The 20,870-nt window shown below is 45.9% G+C and overlaps 1 protein-coding gene across 9 annotated transcripts in view; it reads right to left on the bottom strand.

Annotated features, from left to right (window-relative positions):
* The window catches only part of camkk1a (calcium/calmodulin-dependent protein kinase kinase 1, alpha a), a 93,312-nt gene extending 74,484 nt beyond the window's left edge, over nucleotides 1-18,828 (bottom strand). For 2 of the 9 annotated variants that reach the window (XM_057055546.1, XM_057055550.1), the window contains exon 1: nucleotides 18,399-18,823. The gene's annotated coding sequence lies outside the window, so the exon portion shown is untranslated. Of the gene's footprint in view, nucleotides 1-8,739; nucleotides 8,760-18,398 lie in introns of those variants that run through there. The other 7 variants (XM_057055551.1, XM_057055547.1, XM_057055544.1 and 4 more) reach the window with 7 other exon arrangements.
* Nucleotides 18,829-20,870: the final 2,042 nt, after the last annotated feature.

Raw genomic sequence — 20,870 nt, 5'->3', positions numbered from 1 at the left:
TATGAGTGTTTGACTCAAGTGTTGATGCTGTTATGTTCCCAGCACTGGGAGGTATCATGTTCAAGGACACGAGGAAGTCGTAGAGATAGGAGGAGAAGGAATCATGAAGTTGTTTTGATACCAATGTTGTGTGAACCAAATAAAAGAGGAGAGCGAGCAGCAGACGGACGGAGTTGAGAGAGGAAGCTTGAACTGCTCGTCGGCTCTCCCTTGCAAGGCCTCCGGTTGTCTGTGTGGTTGATCTGAGTCTAGTAACGAACAGCGCGGGTGACCAAACATCACCCTCACAAGAGGCCGAGACAAACTATAGGTGCGTGATGCGGCAGACGAACCAAGTCCAAGATCCAGGGGCGAGAGTCTGTGGGGGAGTCCAAGTGTCCAGAGGCCAGGGGAAATCCGTCCGAGGAAGGGGAAGGGGAAGAGGAAGAGGTCAGAGGAAGAGGGGCTAGGAAGGTTGCAGAGGAGCTGGGGGAGACGCTGGAGAACGCTGGGAGTCGCAGGAAGACGCAGGGAGACGCAGGGAGACGCTGGGGGTCGCTGGGGAGCCTGGAGAGATGCTGGGTCGACGGGAAGTGTTGCCAAAAACATCAGTAAGATCAAGCACTGGCCTGAGTGCATAGGGGCCTTTTATGGGTGCAGAGTCGTTTGGGCGGATTGGGTGCAGCTGAAGGAGAGGGCCCAGGTGGTGGTGGTTGAGCTGATTGCCCAGGAGGAGGTGGGGCCAGAGTAGGAGTCACAACAGTACCCCCCCCCCCCCTTACGGGAGGCACCGGACGACCGCCCAGGAGCATCCGGGTGGTCTCGGTAGAAGTCTTCGAGGAGGGAGGGGTCAGCGAGATAGGATGGGGGCACCCAGCTCCGGTCTTCGGGGCCGTAACCCACCCAATCCACCAGGTACTGGAAGCCCCTTCCCCGTCGGCGGACCGCCAGCAGCTTGTTAACGCTCCACACCGGGTCTCCGTCCGACAGGACCTGTGGGGGAGGTGGAGTCGGAGCAGGAGGGGACAGGGGGCTGGTGGAGAAGGGTTTAATGAGCGAGACGTGGAAGACCGGGTGAACCTTGAGGGCGGCAGGGAGATCCAAACGGACTGCAGAGGGGTTGATGATGCTGCAGATGGTGTAGGGACCGATGTAGCGGGGGTTCAGTTTTCTGGAGGAAGTCTGCGAGGTCTGGAGGGGGAGGTCCCGGGCCAACAGCCAGACCTTCTGGCCAGGCCGGTAAGCAGGGGCCGGCCTCCTTCGCCGGTTGGCCAAACGCCGGGACTGCTCAGTGGCCCGCAAGATGGCTTTGCGGGCAGTCTTCCAGATGCGCCGACATCGGCGGAGATGGGCCCTGGTAGACGGCACTGCGATCTCCAGCTCCTGCTGGGGGAACAGAGGGGTTGGTAGCCCAGGAAACATTGAAAGGGGGACATACCAGTAGCAGAGCTCTCCATGGCGTTGAGGGAGTATTCCACCCACGGCAGGAACTTGGACCAGGAGGCAGGATTGCTGGTGGTCACGCAGCGCAGGGCTGCCTCCAAAGCCTGGTTGGCCGTTCGGCTTGTCCGTTGGACTGGGGGTGGTACCCAGAGGACAGGCTGACCGTGGCCCCAATCCCTTGCAGAAGGCCTGCCACACCCTAGAAGTGAATTGGGGGCCACGGTCAGAGACCACGTCAAGGGGGATCCCGTGGAGACGTACGACGTGGGAGACCAGGAGTTCAGCAGTTTCTGCAGCAGAAGGGAGTTTGGGGAGAGCGACAAAGTGGACCCCCTGGAGAAGCGGTCCACAATGGTCAGGATGGTGTCGTTCCCCTGCGAGACGGGGAGGCCCATCACAAAATCCAGGGCTACGTGAGACCAGGGTCGACTGGGGACGGGAAGGGGGTGCAGAAGGCCTGCTGGCGAGCGATGGGAGGCCTTGCTGCGGGCACAGACCGTGCAGGCGCCCACAAACTCCCGAACATCCTCTTGGAGGTTGGGCCACCAGAAGCGCCGCTGCACAAAATCCGCCGTCCGACGCACGCCAGGATGGCAGGCGAAACAACTGGAGTGGCCCCACTCTAGCACCTGCGGCCGGACGGAGGAAGGCACGAACATTCGGTCCTGAGGCCCGTTCCCAGGATCTGGCTCGTCTCTCTGGGCTTGCTCGACGGCCGTCTCGATCGGCCAGGAGATGACCCCTATGACCCGGGCCGGGGGAACGATGGTGTCAGGGTCCCTGGGGGTGCCGGGGAATTCCTCCGGAAACTGGCGGGAGAGGGCATCAGCCCGGATATTCTTGGAACCTGGACGGAAAGTGAGGGTGAAGTCAAACCGACTGAAGAAGAGAGCCCAGCGGCCCTGTCTGGGATTGAGTCTCTTGGCCGTTCTCACATAGGTCAAGTTCTTATGGTCCGACCACACAAGGAACGGGAGTCTTGCTCCCTCCAGCCAGTGTCTCCACTCCACCAAGGCTCCATAGACCGCCAGAAGTTCCCTGTTGCCCACATCGTAATTTCGTTCAGAAAAGTAGGCACATGGGTGAATCTTCTGGTCTGCCTCGGACCGCTGGGAGAGGACTGCCCCGATGCCCGCATCCAAAGCATCGACCTCGACGATGAACTGCCGAGCGGGGTCTGGATGGGCGAGCACCGGAGCCGTCGTGAACCTGTCCTTGAGGGCCGAGAAGGCGGTCTCAGCCTCCGGTGTCCAGGTGAAAGGGCGCGAGGTGGAGGTGAGCGGAGAGAGGGGCAGCCACTTGGCTGAACCCTTTGATGAACCGCCGGATGAACCCGGCGAACCCAAGGAACCGGCGAAGCTGAGTGCGGTCGGTGGGGCGTGGCCACTCCACCACAGCCTGGATCTTGGCCGGATCTGCGCGCACCGCCCCTCCTCCACGATGTAGCCGAGGTACCCCACTGAGGCGGAGTGGAAGACGCACTTCTCGGCTTTGATGAAGAGTCTGTTCTCCAAAAGCCGTTGGAGGACCAGGCGAACATGCTGGTGGTGCTCCTCCATGGTGCGGGAGAAGATCAAGATGTCGTCCAAGTAGACCACCACAAAGACGTTGATCATGTCTCGGAGCACATCGTTGACCAACTCCTGGAAGACGGCGGGGGCGTTGGAGAGGCCGAAGGGCATGACCAGGTATTCGAAGTGCCCGAGGTGAGTGTTGAAGGCGGTCTTCCATTCGTCCCCTTTCCTGATCCGCACCAAGTGGTAAGCGTTGCGGAGGTCTAACTTGGTGAACACCCGGGCATGAGTGAGAGGCTCGAACGTGGAACTCATAAGGGGAAGAGGGTACTTATTCTTAACGGTGATGTTGTTAAGTTTGCAGAAGTCGATGCAGGGCCTCAGGCCGCCATCCTTCTGGCTACAAAGAAGAAACCTGCTGCTAAGGGGGATGAAGATGGTCTTATGATACCAGAGGCAAGGGATTCTGTGATGTAATTGCGCATCACCTCCTTCTCTGGGACGGAGAGATTGTAAAGTCAACCCGTGGGGTAGGGAGCCCCGGGGAGGAGGTCGATGGGGCAATCGTAGGGCCGGTGAGGGGGAAGGGACAGAGCATTGTCCTTACTGAACACTGGGGCTAAATCATGGTAGATAGGGGGAACACCAGTGAGATCCGGGGGAGTGAGCGCGGGCCTGGGATTACTGGATGGAGAGGGGGCGGAGCGAAGGCAGTTGGCGTGACAGGCCACGCTCCACCCCAGGATCCGACCCGAAGCCCATGAGATGTGGGGGTCGTGCCTTTCCAACCATGGTCTTCCTAACACGAGTGGAGCGGTGGGGGCGTGCAAAACCAGGAAACGTGTACTCTCTATGTGATTACCCAGAGTGTTAGGGTGAGTGGGATGGTGCGATGCGTGATGTTACCAGAGAGCGGCCATCGATCGCCTGGGGGGACAGGGAGCGATCGAGAGGAACCAGGGGAATGCCAGCTTGACGCGCGAGAGAAAAGTCCATCAGGGACTCATCAGCCCCAGAGTCAATGAGAACACTCACCGGAATAGACTCCTTATCCCAGGAGAGGGTTGCGGGGAAGAGGCGGTTGTGTTGCTCGGTGGGTTGGGGAATCACAGCTCGGCTCACCAGTACTCCCCCTACTGGTGAGCAGGCCCTTTTGGTCGGACGGGGCAGGCTTGGATGAAGTGGCCGTTGTTTCCGCAGTACAGGCACAACTGGTCTCGGAGTCTTTGCTCCCGCTCCTGCCGTGAGAGACGGGACCGGCCGATCTGCATGGGTTCCTCTCCTCGGCTCTGGGGGAGGAGTGAGCTGGGGATTGCAAGGGGATGTGAGGAGGCGGGGCGGCAGTGCTGGTAGGGGAGAAGTCAGGGGCAGAGGAAGTGCGGTGGGAGAGTTGGTGGGTAGAACCGCCCGCACGTTGGGCGCGCTCCTGGCGGCGCTCCCGTAGTCGTTCATCCATCTGGAGCGAGAGGGTGATCAGCTCGTTGAGTGACGAGGGGCGGTCCCTCACAATCAGGTCCTTGATTGCCTCACTCGGCCCCGTCGATAGGCGCTACGGAGCGCGGTCTCGCCCCAGCGGCTCTCTGCAGCCAGGATACGGAACTCAAGGGTGTACTCCGCAACTGACCGTGACCCCTGCTGGAGAGCGAGCAGACGACTCGCGGCGTCTTCACCGTAGGTGGGGTGCTCGAACACAGCCTTGAACTCCTGTCGAAAGGCGCTGTAGTCTGAGGAGAGGCGGGGGTCCAGGTCGACGGCAGCTATGGCCCAGCTCAATGCCTTGTCGGCCAGGAGGGAGGTTATAAATCCAACCTTGGCCTCGTCGGAAACAAATCTGGAGGGCTGATGGCGGAAGAGCAGCTCACATTGGTGGAGGAACCCCTTGCCCAGGTCGAAATCCCCGCCGAACACACGGGGGCTGGCAAGGTTGGGCTCGGCTCGGGGAGAAGCGGGAGAGATGGTTCTGATGGAGCAGCCCCGCCGGGGTCGCTGCCTAGCTTCTGCAGAATGGAAGCCAAAACGGTTGCCATGGCGGACATCTGGTTGGAGAGGGCGGACAGGGTACTGGAGGTGGTCTGGGAGGAGCTCTGGAGCTCGGAAATCTCCCCTTGGATTGTGGGGAAGGCCTTGGTTAGCTCCGACTGAAGGGAGGAGAGCTGGGCAGAGTGGGCCTCCACTCTTCTTTCGAGGGGGGAGGGTAACGTGGGGGTCCTAGGGCCGCCCGGCTGCCCCGGGGTTCCACCTTGACTCATCTTGGCTTGATCTTTCTGTTAAGCTCGAGAGGACTGGCGGTCAAGTGTGGCGGAAACCCAAAGAAGGCAGACAGACACGGGAATTAAAAATAAACTCAGAAGGTTTAATGGAGCAAAAAACAGGAGGGAAGAAACTAAATGATGAGAGGTCGAGACAAACTATAGGTGCGTGACGCGGCAGACGAACCAAGTCCGAGATCCAGGGGCGAGAGTCCGTGGGGGAGTCCAAGTGTCCAGAGGCCAGGGGAAATCCGTCTGAGGAAGGGGAAGAGGAAGAGGTCAGAGGAAGAGGGGCTAGGAAGGTTGCAGAGGAGCCGGGGGAGACGCTGGAGAACGCTGGGAGTCGCAGGGAGACGCAGGGAGACACAGGGAGACACAGGGAGACACAGGGAGACACAGGGAGGCGCTGGGGGTCGCTGGGGAGCCTGGAGAGATGCTGGGTCGACGGGAAGTGTTGCCAAAAACATCAGTAAGATCAAGCACTGGCCTGAGTGCATAGGGGCCTTTTATGGGTGCAGAGTCGTTTGGGCGGATTGGGTGCAGCTGAAGGAGAGGGCCCAGGTGGTGGTGGTTGAGCTGATTGCCCAGGAGGAGGTGGGGCCAGAGTAGGAGTCACAACACAGGCCCTGGGATTCTGGAAAGCGCCTTGAAACAATTTTGATTGTATAAGACGCTATATAAATAAAGATTGATTGATTGATTGATTGATTTGCAAAGTAAAGGCAATACAACTTAAATTACTATTGACACACAATCGTGTGTGCCTTTTATTATAGCGACAACATGTAGAGGAAAAACAAGTAAGAGACGGGGGCTCATTGCTTAAAATCGTAAAAGCGGGAAAAACACACCCCAGCCCTTAAACTCCCACGGTCCGTTAAAGGGACCGTGCCAAATTACCCGACTTAGTTGTCGGCAAATAGTGCGAGCGAGTGAGGAACTCATACATGGCAAAATGCTCAATAGGACTATGGCAATGGAACAGATATGAACAATTATGGTGAATTATGATATTTGAGTACATGAACAGCTGTAGAGAATTATGAGATACAAGTGACCGCTACAATCTATAATTTCTACAAATTTATATCTTTGTGCATGCGCAATCATGTTATTTCTTTTATCCAAAGTTTGGCTTTGTGCTGACCAAAAGGTTAAAATAGATGTTGATTCATCCTCAAGAAAATTAAAAGACACTTATTTAATCAATTTTACATAAAGAGGGTGGATGCAAAATTGGCAGACCTACTTTGTCAATGCATTGTTTTAGCCCTGAGGACATGGCATTTCACAACTCTCAATCCTTGAGCAGCATGAAATGAGCATCTTCCTTTTCCTTTTAAAAAAGCAGCAGTACTACAGAACCAGAATGGTTCCTAGTGCCTGCGCATTCACTTCCCTACCTGATGTGCAGGTTGAGCAAGTCTACTGTCTTCAAGCCACCTTTCACATTTCCTCAGACTCAAATGAAGGATAGATCACACTGACTGCTGAGGTAAATGTATGCAGGATAAATATGCTGGAGATCCCAGCAGGAAACCTAAGCATTACATGTTCAAAGACTAGTGAGCCTTCGAGGACAGCAGAGAGATGCATTACTATTACATGAACACACGGACAGACATGCTCACTCAACCACCACCGCTTTACATGTATGTTTTATCTGCTTGATCATGGTAGCAGGCAGCAATTTCACATGAATTGCAATTGTAATGCACCAAAAATAAAGATGTAAAGTAACACAAATTGATAAAAACCCAACAAACATAGATAAAACACTCAAAACACACCGACTCACACAAATATGATGTTATTTATAACCTAGTGAGTAAAGTCCAGAGAGCAGGAAGTGTGCACTCTTCATCAAGACAAGCTATAACATGCATGTCACAGACTAATTCCTCGAACTCATTCAGTTAATTTGCAGGACTGGCAGGCATCTGTAAACACCACAGGCACCTGTATCACACAGACTACTGATTTATCTGATTGGTAGGAAACACACCGAAGAATCCAAACCAGAAGCCAAACCTGGGGCCGGGCAACTTGCAACAATAAGCCCAGGATTACACAGGATATAAGAGTGCAAACTGGCAAGTTGGTTGAGCCAATTATTTCTCCTCCACTCACCGTGACAGTGGGTCCACAGCTTCCTGCTCAGCTGACCTTTCTGAAAACTATGAGTTGCAGCTCCACAGTGATTGTTCTGATAACCATTAGCTGGCCCAGCATTGCTTCACCAATTTCTAGACAACCAATGAATTAAAACCTATCTTCAGATTTGCTACCTTTGGGTGGGAGGAGTCTTGGTAGTGTCCTTGTGACCCCATTCAGGGTGTTTATTGGAAGGAATCACCAGCTCAATCCAGACTTCAGAGTGAAGGAAACCATCAGCAAACCATCTTTCATCTACTTTCCAAATTGACTTTCCACACTTCCAATACCACAATGCTGAGACAAACTAATGTGAACCTGTGGAGGATTAAACACTGTAGAAAAGAGAAGCCTTACATTTTCTTTTTTCCCCTCCAAAGGAGATGATACTTGGTTCCGTAAATCCCCCACAAAGGCTGAATATCCCACTGATGTCTCTCCCTCTCATCAGTATTAGAATCATGTGGTCATGTGACCAGCAGGATTCCAGAATGCTCCTGCTGCTCCATCAACAGTGGAGAGAATTTTATAAAAACTCCTCTGAAGGATTATAAGGATTATTTTTCCTCTCTTGTTCAGAGTCCTTGTATTTGCAGTTTTTACAGGAGCTCGAGTGCTGCATCACTCAAACCTTCACATGCATCTGTGAAAATATTACAAAGTCAAAATGAGTTTTTCATCTCAGATAGTAACACAAGGTTATGATGTTTTGTTGAGACCAACAGGCAGTAGCCACGAAATTGCCATTAGCAGCAGTCAAGATAATGAACACTAAATGTAATAGTTCACAAGATGTAAAGAAATTTGATTACAGTCAGAGTAGCAAAGGTAAATAACTAGCCTGTGTTTTAGAGAATTATACATATATCTATTGTTTTATACTTTCTGTATGTATCTGTGCCATCTGTGTGAATTCATGGTCAACACTGTAAAGGTCAAGTAAAATATGCTTGTAGTCTCAAAAGCTCATTTTCCTGGCAAAAAAGAATTGTTAGTACACATTAGGTCATGACTACAGAAGGTAATGATAGTCAGGCTACGGTGCATCTTCCATATCACAGACCCTGTCCTTAAGTGTCCTTTAATTCTAAAAGAAGGATAAAGTAAGAAGAACAAGTTGCACCATAGGGGAAGTGTTAGGTCGATTATTTCACTTTATCATGATACTTATTCCCTTTTTTGTGGAGAAATTTGGATAAAGTCAACAAAGAAGCAAATCTTAATGAGATCACTAGGAAGAAGCCGCTGAGATATCTAGAAAGGAAAACAAAAAACACCATTTCCCCTGGAGATGATACTGTTTTCTGTAACTTATTGATTTCACTGAAAAATGTAAAAAAAAAAAAAAAGTCAAAAAAAGGTAGCATTCTGCCAACACTCAATTTTGTGGGTGGACTGACCTTTTCATATCCTTGACACATGCTGACTGAATATGTGGTGGTTCAGTCAAGACTTGAAAGCTTCTTCTACCTTGTTTCCCCAAAATGAGAATATCCTGCAGGCTCTGCCAAGAACCACAATGGTCTCTCATTGGTTTTGTATGTGTAATGACCTGATGAACAAATTTACTTGGATAATTACACGTGTATTGTACCTTAATATTCAAAATATGCAAAATATGGTCAAATGTAATCTGAATTTCTATAATAATTGTCAGGAACCAGATAAGAACCCAAATGCGACACACAAGTCTGGCTGAACACCGCTTTATTGTCGGACACAGACAACAGACAGGATTCTCCGGGGAGCGAGCAGAACAGAATAGTCAGGGACAGGCAAGGTCGAGATCAGGCAGAAGGCATACAGAGTTTACAGGGGAGCAGGCTAAACAGAATGGTCAGGAACAGGCAGGCAAACAGGAATACGCTGGAAAGTCATCGGGAACAAATAACGATCTGGCAGGGAGCAGGTGTGCCTCCGGGGATTAAGAAGAGTGCTCATTAGAGTCCTGATGCACAACAGGTGTGTGGGGCGAGGCTACTCACGGGCATGATCGCCCGCAGCTGTGACAAATAAAAATTATCTTTCAGACTTGTTTTCATCTACTGTAAACTCTGCCATTCATCAGCAAATATTGCTTCCATTCGTCCACTTGCTTTCTTACGGCATTTTAATAGTGAAAGCTTATCTCTGGAGCAGGCTTTCTGTATGGGCTCTATGTGATTTAAATTGAAACTAAAGGAGATCTAACAAAAAAACAGGGCAGAAATGTGCAGAGAAATGTTTAGGGTTTACTCCAGCAGTCTCTCAGACTCATTCCACAAATTAATCACCCTAAAGCAAGATTATTTATAGATTGATTAAAAAATATGTATTTTATATTAAGCATAGCCTAAAACATTGAGCCAGATCCATAATTTTACTATAAAAAGGAGTCAAACTGAATCCTAGGAGTTGTCTGATTTGAAGAGGGGCAGGTTGGTTCAGTCCTCTAAAATAAACCTGTGGTGACCTAATGTCATCAATGCTTCTCTTACAGCACTGTTTACAGCGAAACACTTGCAAAGTTGTGTGTTTGTAGGTTTCTGTGTTTAAATGGTCTGTTTTGTTTCCAGTTTCCGCTATAAAGATGAATCTCCCTCTAAAACTGGCAAGGTCACCTTGACAACTTAGGATGAACAACCCCAGAGGAGGTCATGGTCGGTCTTTCAGCTTGAAATCAGCTCGACGGTAGGTTTTCATTCATAATTGTGATTTCTAGCAGAGGAACTCAATCAACACAGAACAGACCGGCTTGCAGAATCAAGGGTTTCAGTCAATAAATTAATCCTCAGCCATCAAGTGCATCTTCTGCAGTACTGAAGAAACATTTCAGTCATTGAACAGTTGGATGAGGTGATTGTTAAACTATCATTAAAAAGAGGCAGATTTCTCAAAAATGTAATAAAATCAGCTCTTTTTGCATTACCTGGTCATGCATGTTATTCATGAGAGATGGCCCGGCATGTATGGACTGAGGAACGGACAAAAAAGGTCTTATTGAAATGGCAACAACTGCACAAAACTTTCAGAAATAAAAACTGGCCTGCTATAACTCATAAAGTTGTAAGCTTTTTGTTATTAGTTATTTTAATATCATTCAATCCATATTATTTTCATTTTTCATAGGATGACTAAAGTGTTGTATTTTATCATTACATTAGAAATGTGTAAACTAATAATGCTGAATTTAAAATAGCTTCAAATCACCTTCATATCATTAAATCTTATGACCTGTGATGTTTCTTCTACCAGCATCAAAAAGCAAGTATTCAGGTTCTCTGAGCTCCCCCACCAATAATGTCAGCAGCTGTATCTCATTCTCCACTTCAGCACAGGCTACAAAGAGAAATATAAATGTAGGAGTTGTGAAATAGAGCCAACATTTGCCCATTTCTGCCACACAGCAGTGCTCACTAAAATAGACTACGTTATTCGAAAGAATACTGATGTCACCTGTTCCGTGGTCAGATACATAGGTCTATTTCTCCTGTGTTTCATCAAAATATAGCTGTTTACACTTGTGTGCATCCACACAGAGGTATATTTCTACCACTGGGCAGGAATAGACAAGCAAAGAGAATAGTCAATCGCAAACAAGCGCAGCGGAGATTTTCTTCTCTCCAAACTCGCTGGACACGAGTCTGTCAGTGGAGCCGCGAGAGCCAAGTCCTGCCCATGATGCACCACCATTTTTAAAGGAACACTTTCCAATGCTTAGTTCAGGTGCTCATACCACCTCCCACAGACATGTGTGTGTGTGTGTGTGTGTGTGGTGTGTGTGTGTGTGTGTGTGTGTGTGTGTGCCCTTCAGTGGGCTGCTGACCAGTCAAGGCTGCTTTTCTGGCTGCAGGGAGAACATCCAGGAAAATGGATGTATGCTACTGCAACGGGGCAAAATGCTGTTTCTGGTGGGGGCTTAATCCCTGAAGTAATATCTTTGATATCCATGCATGTTGGATGTTCTATACTTCGTATACTATACTATACAGTCCAACCTCCTGATCCATGTGTGCTTTGGTATGTACTGTATGGTATGTACTTCATTATGTTTGGCCTTATACCTGACAGGCTCACACACAAATAAACCCCCCTGACATTTGTTACCCAGTATTCAATCTGTTGGAAAATTTGAGAAATTTGCTGAGACACTCCAGAATTCTCAATCCATTTTTAAAACAATATCTGGCATCTTAGCTCACAGATAAAGAGTTTGAGGGCCATTGTGTCTGGCCCCGCATCTCCAGCCATATACCTGCAACACAAGCACTGCAGAAACTTGTTTTATTCTAATCTGATCAATGTAGGAGCAGCTAAAACCCAATGATGGCCTTGAGTCTGTGTTCAGTCAGGCTTTTTATTGTTACATCAGCTTTACATGACCCTTATAAGCAAACATCTTTTCAGAGCTTCTTGTGTTCCTGTGAGATATAAGAAGAGCGTCAACACAGAAAGTGTAAACAAACCTGGTCAAGGTAAAGAAACAAGCCAACAAAGCCATCCTGTGAATCTATCAAAGAAGATTCCAAACACTGAACCATCTGCTCTTGCTAGTACCAGTAACAGCATATGTCCAAGAAAGCTGCCACATGTGGGTAGGGTGACAAACTCCAAAAGCCTCTGTGAGAGTGTGTAGGCATTCAGCTGAAATCACACACATAAGCCTCTACTATTTTTAACCATTTGTATTTAATGCCAAAATCTTTCTTTACTTGACATTTTCATGAAGAAAATGAACTCCTACAGTTCCTGATTACATCACTGGATGCAGAACATTTGTGTCAAAAACTGCCTACCCAGAGGAGTCAAGAGTGATGAGTGGCCTCAAGGAAAAGTTAGTGTCATGGCTTGAGAAGGAACTCAGGACGGATAAGAGATAAGCCTCCGCAAAAGGTGGACACCACATCAAACAGCCATCTTTCTTTCCAGTTGACATCCATACGGAAAGAACAGCTCTGGGGACAATTCAATAAAAATCTCAAAATCCTAAGCCCAATGTATGACCTGAAACTTCTCAATGACTCAAAACACTGCGAGTGAGGTGCAATGTTGGAAAATGGAGCATGACAACAAACATGAGACCTTTGAGCTACAGAGATCTGGCTTCACTTTTGAGCAAGATGAAATGTGAGTGAGAGATCTGTTCTGCAGCGATGAGGAACTATCATTGTCAGGACATGTTCCATCAGGTCCCAATAGCAATAAAGTGCAAAATAATACTGCTTTCACATTAAAATTCGCACATCACCTGGTCTTTCCTCAGTGCCGGTAGTCTGAGGACAACTGACTCAGAAGTAATGCTTCCCTGAGGTGCTTACAGTAAGTGCTGTGTGTGCGCTATGAAGCTATCAACTGGTGACAAGTTGTATGATCAGAAAGCTGTCACATGGTGGAACTGTCTTTATTTTCGCTAGCTAACCTACCATTTTCAGTCACCAGGGAGGACCTGGTAGCAGAAAAACAGGCTAATGTGTCTTTGAAATGTTTGTTTGTCCAGGTTCTTCCCACAGAGATGGAGAAAGACAGTTCATGGGGCTACTTTGAACCCAAGTCTATGTTGGTGAAGGGTTGTGTGCCTCACATGAGGATTTTGTTGGTGATCCAATTTATCAGCAGGAGATCCCAACTGAGCTGTGCCGAGACTGGCACACAATGAGTCTGTGCATTTTGGGCTTCGCTGAGGTGGTCGCACCCCTCGCCAATTTGTTAAAGAGAAGGGCAGTTTTTGAGTGGACTCCTGCCTGGCAGTTGGTTTTTGATGTGAGTAAAATAATGCTCTGTAGTGACCTGGTGTTTGCTGCTCCCTGATTTGAGATTGGCCCTTTTTCTCTGCAGGTTGATGCCAGCCATGTAGGGGCAGAGTCCTCTTACAACCAGACACAAATCTGGTGTTGTTCTTCCCAACGATGTCCAAGTCATTTTCTGATTATTCTGATAAATGTTTACTAATGTTGCAGTCTTATTGACTCGTGCGTTCCACAAGAGTGACATCTGGGTAACATCTGTTACTTTGCCTCTTTATTGTGGCACCTCTAGCTTCTTAAAATGCTTCCCTAGGGTACCTGGTTGCTGAAGGCAGAGTTATAGTGTCCAGTGGTAAAGATGTTGGGTAACATTCACCTTGAGGTCATTAACTAACAGGTGGAATCTGAATTTTGTTTTGGAAGATAATACTAAATACGCTCAGTATTGTTATGTTTGGAACCTTTCGTACACCCATCGAGTATGGTATATATACAGTAGTACCTTTTCACTGTGCTATTCAGTAAGTCAAGCATTAAACCTACCAGTGCGAAATAGTATTAGCTCACATGCATCATGTAGTTAGGCAAAGTCCTCTAGTGTTGTCAGGGCCTCCCCTGTCCTGTCTGTGAATTCTGTGTGCGTGCCTGTGTGTTTCAGTGTTTTTCTTTCAGGTCCTGGTGGGCAGAGTTTAGCGTACCTATGGGCGTACCAATGGGCATACCTGGCCAGTTTCCCAGACTGTTTTAAAGCTATATAGCTACTCATTTGCAAAGTTTATATTAAAGCCACTCAGTCTGACCCTGGCTGGAAATATTGCCATAAACTTTGTCCCACACAGTGCTTGAAATATGCCGTCAAATCTCCCCTTCTCCACATAAACTAAGCAGTTCTCAGATCTTGTGATTTTGCCAGTGCACTGTCATCCACATCATTCGGTAATTTAACCGGACAACAGACGAGCCAGCAGGCGAGCCAAGCTAAAAATTCTAAATGCCCCAACCCATTCATAGTGCGGAAAGACCCATGTCAACCAAGGACAGTGGGGAATTTTCATGCAGCGTGAAAGGAGCTTTAGATAGATCAATGATCAGTAAGTGTTCACAGCTCACACGTCAGCCTGTGTAAATGTCCCTTAACTTTCACACACTCCTTTTGACGCCACAACCTTAAAATAGACACTGTCCATGGCGGACCCTTCTTCTGATCCATGTGTCCAGAAATTGGGCGCAGACTTATCAGATATTCCTTTTAAATGATAAAGTCGTCATTATTTAACAATGCTGATGAAAAACAAAAAACAAAACAGGGACTGTGTTTCAAGCTTCCTCATTGGGTCTCGGGGTAATCCCATTTACTCTGACCAGTTCCTTTATGCAAGTTAAACATGTCACCTTTGATTGTAGCTTTGAAAAAAACAAGAAGGTGACACTTGCTTCATTTTTGTTACAAGCCTTTTTATAATAATATCTATTGATAATTGTTATAATGAAAGCTGCATGCAGCAACATGTCCTTCGCTTAAATAATAATAGGCATCACTCCACAGATTTAAGTCAACCTGCCAATATTCCTCTTTTAATTATACAAGTGTTAGACAAGCAGAGAAGAATCTATTTATTGACGGAAGTGTTTGTGATGGACTAGTAGCAGGTCAGTTGGTGAAGGTGAGCAGATATAGAATAAACACCTTTTTGTTCACATTTCCTTCCTGCTTCTTCTGTTGTGAATGAACTTTGACGTATTTCTCTCATTCCAAAGATGCTCTGATTTCTTGGGCCATTGTGAATCTGAATCACAACTAACAACCAATCAGAGAAAGGAAATGGAAACTTCTGCTTCCTATTTTTTCTGAAATGCACAAAAACACTAATTTGCCAGTTTTATCTGATTTACCCTGAATTTCAATTTTATTTTCATCTTCTGAATTTACTGCTAATATTTAGACACCTCCTTACTAGCAATCTCATATTTAACCAAGATAATCAACCAACCAACCAACACACCAAGAAGTATTCAGTATATTCCTTCCTCCAGTAATTTTGCACATTTGACAACAAATGGTCTTAAATATTAAAAATACATTCAATCACAGATAGTTGTACTGACAATTTTTACTCAAATACATTTTAGATATTTTTTCACATCAGTAATCAAAATATTTGCAATTAAGTGAGGCACAAGTATCACAAGTGTTATTAAATTACACAGAAGCACAGAAACAAACACACACACAAACACACACCTTGAGTTTACTGGAAAGGAAAGCCAGTGTCACAGAGGAGGTGATGAGTTTAGCTGTGTAAGGCAAACACAACAGATGCAGCTGCTGTTCTTCCCTCCACAATGGAGCTCAATGCTCTTTAGTGTGGATTCTGTACAACTTCACACGCTTGACTTGCCAAAGTGTTTAGGTCACACGTGGACTGGGAGAAACCGTTTTGTGGTGTCATTGTTGCGTCATTAAGGCTGACATTGTTAAAGAAAATTAGATTTCTGACTCATGATGCACCTCGAAGCAGCAGGACTCGACAGGAAACAGTTAACCATAAGTGGCAACACAGGTTTAATTTTAAACCTTTTTAACACTTCTCATTAACTTATATTAACTGGTTGGCACGGGCCGGTAATTGGGCTCAAGGCAAGCAAAAGTCACGGTTTATGAGAGAAAGTGAAGGTCAGAAATTCCTCAGGTCATGTGCAGTGATATTTTGTATCACGAGGCTCATCAGAAAATACTAAGAAATTGCTACTGAGGAAGATATGGTCCACTAATGGCTAACACCAGCTAGCTAAGAGAGAAGAAGAGAAACACAGGCATGATGCTGTTTTACTTGTCACAAGAATTAAAGTTACATTTTAGGCAGCAATTTAAAGCAAACTCATCAAACACAATCCAACAATGCCATAACACTCCTGTGGACAAATTATGACCTGCACATTCACCATGCTGTGAAATAACAAAATTATGAGTTTTGAGGGCAAGGCAAAAGTACTGTTTGCTCACATTCCTGCATCATAATTGGACAAAGAGAAATATATGTTAAGTGAGGACGTCTCCAAAAATGATGAGATTCAGTTTTAAGCTTTTTAACTTACTTAGCAGTGTTATTCGCAATTAGCAATTATGCATGTTGTGATCTACTTCAGCCACTTAGTATTTGTATTTCTTTTCATGTTGTGTTGTTTTTTAACTAAGAAAATAGTGTTTTTGCTTGAGTTGCAGGTTTTAGCCACAGTAGACTACATTAAGAACTGCTTTTTATTTATTTGTATTTATAAATATTTTCATTTATTTTGAAATAATTCAGTTGTGTTTTATTTATTTATTCACTCTCATCTTGTTCTATTTTAGTCTTTTAAAAGACATTTTTTTTCAATGAAGACATTTCAAAATAAAACAATTTATGGTTGGAATTATAATACCAAATGGTGAAACTGTGATATTTTTGCTCAAGGTTATCATACTGTCAGAGTCATAGCGGCCCATGCCTATTAACAGGCTTATGTCACATAATTTGATCACCGGAACATGGCACCAACTGACAGTAATCATTGCACAGCTTCTGTCTGTTGAGTTTCTAATCCCCTGACCTCAGAAGCATCCACTACATCAGTAGAGTCCCAAGCGTAGCTATGATCTTCCAATACAGCTGAGTCGTTAGCATTAGCCTGGGTCTCCTCACTTGCTGCAAGGCCTGCAGTCACCGTTCAGATACTGACTGTTAAATGATTTGATTCTTCCCTAGCTATTCTAGGGAAACTGGCCTGGGGTGAAGTGGTTTTTAGCCTTTTTCATCCCCTTTTCAAGATGTAGGCCTATGTGTCATAAGAGGAAGCCGTCAGAGAGTAACAAGGGTAATGACCTGAGGCCTGAGTACATTTCTTGGTGATTTTTTTAATTGCAGAAACAGGAATTGTGGCATTGGTGTTGACTGTTTCTGACCTGTTCCTTAGAATTATGGCTTTATGCAAATGCACTGATGATATACAGAAGAACGTCAAACAGACTGTAGGTTTTACAGTGGACAAGAAAAACCACAACCAGAAGATGGATGGTCACACTCAAAGTTCTCTGATGTCGTCTAATTTAGATCCGATTCTCAGGCTTCATCTGGTTAATGATACTATACCTTTAGTCAGTGTCAGATGTCAAAATCAATACACACACATATCCACACAATGCCAATTTGATTCTCCCCTGAGACATTGGATCAGTGATTTCCCAGAGGAAAGAAAACTGCAGGCTGTTGACATATCCTCCTTTTAAGCAGCAGGTCGCAGCTCTGCTATGATTATCAAAGCCCACTTGACTGTGTGTTAAGAAGATTACCGGCATCCACACATCCAGCGGAAAATAAGTGGGCAAAACAGACACAAGTGTGGTTGTTTGGTGATTTATGTAAATGGCCTCTGAAAACTCATTTAGAAGTGAGTTATAGCAAAGTGGCGCTATAGCAAATCCTGACATCTTTCCACCTGCATTTCTCTAAGAAAAAGCAATCCCATAACCAAATTCGCCCCCCAACCCCAAAGATGACGAACAATCAGTCGTCAAAACACATGAAGTTCTTCCTAATGCTAATAACATCAGTACATAAAAGATAACACAAACTTACAATTGGAACAACAGATGGAAATGGATAATGGTTAAATAATGCAAATCAATGCAGCATCATTAGGTTACACAAACAAAGGGGGTCCAACATCTGTCCGGTTATTTGCACACTTCTTGAGAACCAGCACTGGAGGGTCTGATCATCTCTAAACCAGGTACATTTGAAAGAAGTAACTTGAATTAAGCAAAGTGAATGTGACCAGAGGTGGCACAGACTAGAGTACACTTGTTGGTGTGCAAGAGGATAAAGCAGTCCTACGGTAATTAAGATGGGTAATTTTGTATCTTTTTTTTTACCTGTACACTTATTGTCCTTCAACTGCTGAATAAGCTTTTTTTTAAGTACTGGACCTAAGTTCTACATTGTAAAACTGATTCAATCATGCACGTTTCTGGAGTCCCAATGAGGATTGATGCTGGAGCATCTGAAAGTTGTATTCTGGGACCCTCAGCCCAGTGTGAGGGTCTCTACAGTCACATCCTGGTGCAACACAGTCCACCCACAGGTGTGTGTTACAGATGAGTGGCGCATCATTCACGCTTCTTCTGTGTGTTTAAAGGGTTCGATAACGTTGGATCCCAGGAAAACCCAAAAAGACAAAGAGGAAACACGTGTGGGATGACCCAGCTGCATCGCCCCGCTTTACTTCCCTCTCCTCTACGCAGCACCAGCTAAACCTCATTGCGCATTAAACAAGATTTCACAACAAGTTTCACTTACCCGAATGTGTCCTCGGGCCCGGTCGTGCCCCTTCAGTCAAACGGTTCGACAGAGATGCTTGGACGTCTGGTTAGGAGCACACGCCACCAGAGAGTACGACATCTGAAGCTCAAGGATTGTTGAGCTCGATGATGTGATGCAGAATCAGCTCCTGACCCGCGGTGTGTGCCCCATGTTACACACCCTTTTTTCCGGAAAGCACGCGAGGAGCAATCTCCTCCTTCCCCCAGCGGTTGAATGCGTGCACGGCGCCCGCCGCCAGCTGTTGTTGCACCAATGCCGCGCGAAGGAAGTAGCGGAGGGGCTGCTCTGGCACAGCGAGCACGCCGAAAGCGCACGGATAACCTCAACTTTTGTGTAGATCAGTAACAAATGCAGCCATGGGTCCTAAAATCCGCCTAGTTTCCATCTGCGCGCTGTAACATACCCCAGGACCCACGTCACTTCACTGAGCTCTGAAATATATGATTCTGTATGTCCAGACAGTGATCATAATCGTTAAGTGGGGCTTTTAAAAAACAAACAAATCAAAGAATCTCCTTTAAAGATGTAATTTTTGCGATCATCTGTAAACACCTACTGTAGCGCCCCTGTCGGTCACTATATGTATCAGAGCAAATGTGACAGAGCAAAATCGGAAATACTATGAATTTCATCAGAAATAGTGAAGATAACTGCATCAAATAACTGTTGATGTGGCACCAGTGATGACTGAGGACACACACTGACTGTTGGTGGGTGTGATGTGGTAAAGGGCTCATGCTCAAGAGGAAACCGTTGCAGCGTTTATTGCAGGCCTTTTGTCAACTAAACTGCAAATGTAATGCAATAATGCATAATACATCCATGTTCCTCACCATGGACGGGAAGCTTTATGAATACTGTTAGTTTCCTTCCACCAGTGGGTGAAGGCCACACTCAATGGAAACTCTGGTCAATATAAAAGCGCTTCCTTCTGCTGTGGTTCTTCTGTTGTATCATGGGAGATCTGGAGGCTGCAGCTGAGAGGAAGTTCATTCCAAGTTCACTCCATTTCTTGACAGTGGCTTTGGCCTTGTGGCACAACAGTGGTTGGCACTACAAAGGGCACAATACATCATTAAATACATCATCTCACCAAACTTCTCTGCCTCTTAGCACTTTTGTTTGTTTTGTTTTTTTTTGGGGGGGGGGTAGCAGCAGCAGCAACAACAGCAGCAGCAGCAAAAGCAGCAATAGTAGCAGCAACAGCAGCACTAGCAGCAGAGCCTTGTATATTCATACGTGCAGGATGTTTCTGACTTGCACAGTTACAATTGTATAATTTACCTATCTGAAAGTTCTGACCTGTGATCTGTACTTTGGTATTTATGATGTGTGGGTCCATATTCACATTGTTTCTTCACTATGTCCTCTAACGTGTTTAGGTGCAGCAGATATGTTTGGAACAGAAGCAGTCTTCGGTGTCATAAGCACTCTATGCTATTTGTGCTTCATATTGTCATTTAGATCCCCCCCCCCCCTCCTTTTTTTTCATGAATAGTCACTGCTGTTTTTGAGCTCTCTGAGTCTTAGGCTCAGGCAATAAAAACAATATTCTCTATTTATGAAAATGATCATTTCTTATCTCTAGAAGACCAAGTGTGTGTGTGTGTTTTTTTTTCCCCCACAGCAGTTTTCTCAGCTGCTGTCCTCGGTCCCGTTGTTTATATGAGGTTAATTGGGACAGAGTCCCACAGAAGCTCAGGGTGGAAATAACAGGTTGGTATTAATGAGATCCTATTTTATTCCCCCTGAGATCCCATCATTCTGCTCTGTCATGTCTTTGAAGAGTCAGAATGCTTCATTATTACGAGAACTCGTGCCAAAAGGACAGTTAAAAGACTGGTGGTCTTTTAACTGTCCTTTTGTCTTGGCGTTTATGACAACCACTGCTCTCTTTAGAAAAATGACGCCCAACGATCTCAATAGTTTCAATATGTTCATGCAAGGTGGTGAAACATCGCTCTCTAGTGGTTGTCAAACTGCAGTGCACACACTGGGATACAAGTTGTGCATTTATTTAGATACAATCACACAAATGACCTTGGATCAAATTCAAAAATATTTGAAGGTTATTTATATATCTTCTTCAAGTGTATTTAAAATGAAAACTTTCAATGCCCATTTCATCTAGAAGAGGTGAACAATTTGCTAGTAAAATAATATGGATTGGAAGGCTGTGTAAATGTACTTCTATAAATGAAACTTTTTCTTTTGCAAAGGTTTAGTGAGGGAAAACAAGTCCATATGGGTACCATGCAATACATTACTATTATTATTATTGTTGTTAATAATAACAACAATAATACTACTAATAGCAATACTACTAATAATAATAACAATATTATTAATAATATAATATTAATAACAATAAAACAATAATAATATAATAGCAAAAGCCCCAAAAATAAATTGCCATTATGGAAAGGTTTACTCTCATGCATAATTTTT

Source organism: Takifugu flavidus, chromosome 14 (genome assembly GCF_003711565.1).
Source record: "Takifugu flavidus isolate HTHZ2018 chromosome 14, ASM371156v2, whole genome shotgun sequence".
Taxonomy (NCBI): Eukaryota; Metazoa; Chordata; class Actinopteri; order Tetraodontiformes; family Tetraodontidae; genus Takifugu; species Takifugu flavidus.
The sequence above is the reverse complement of the archived record's forward strand: the minus strand, read 5'-3'. Positions and strand labels throughout refer to the sequence as shown.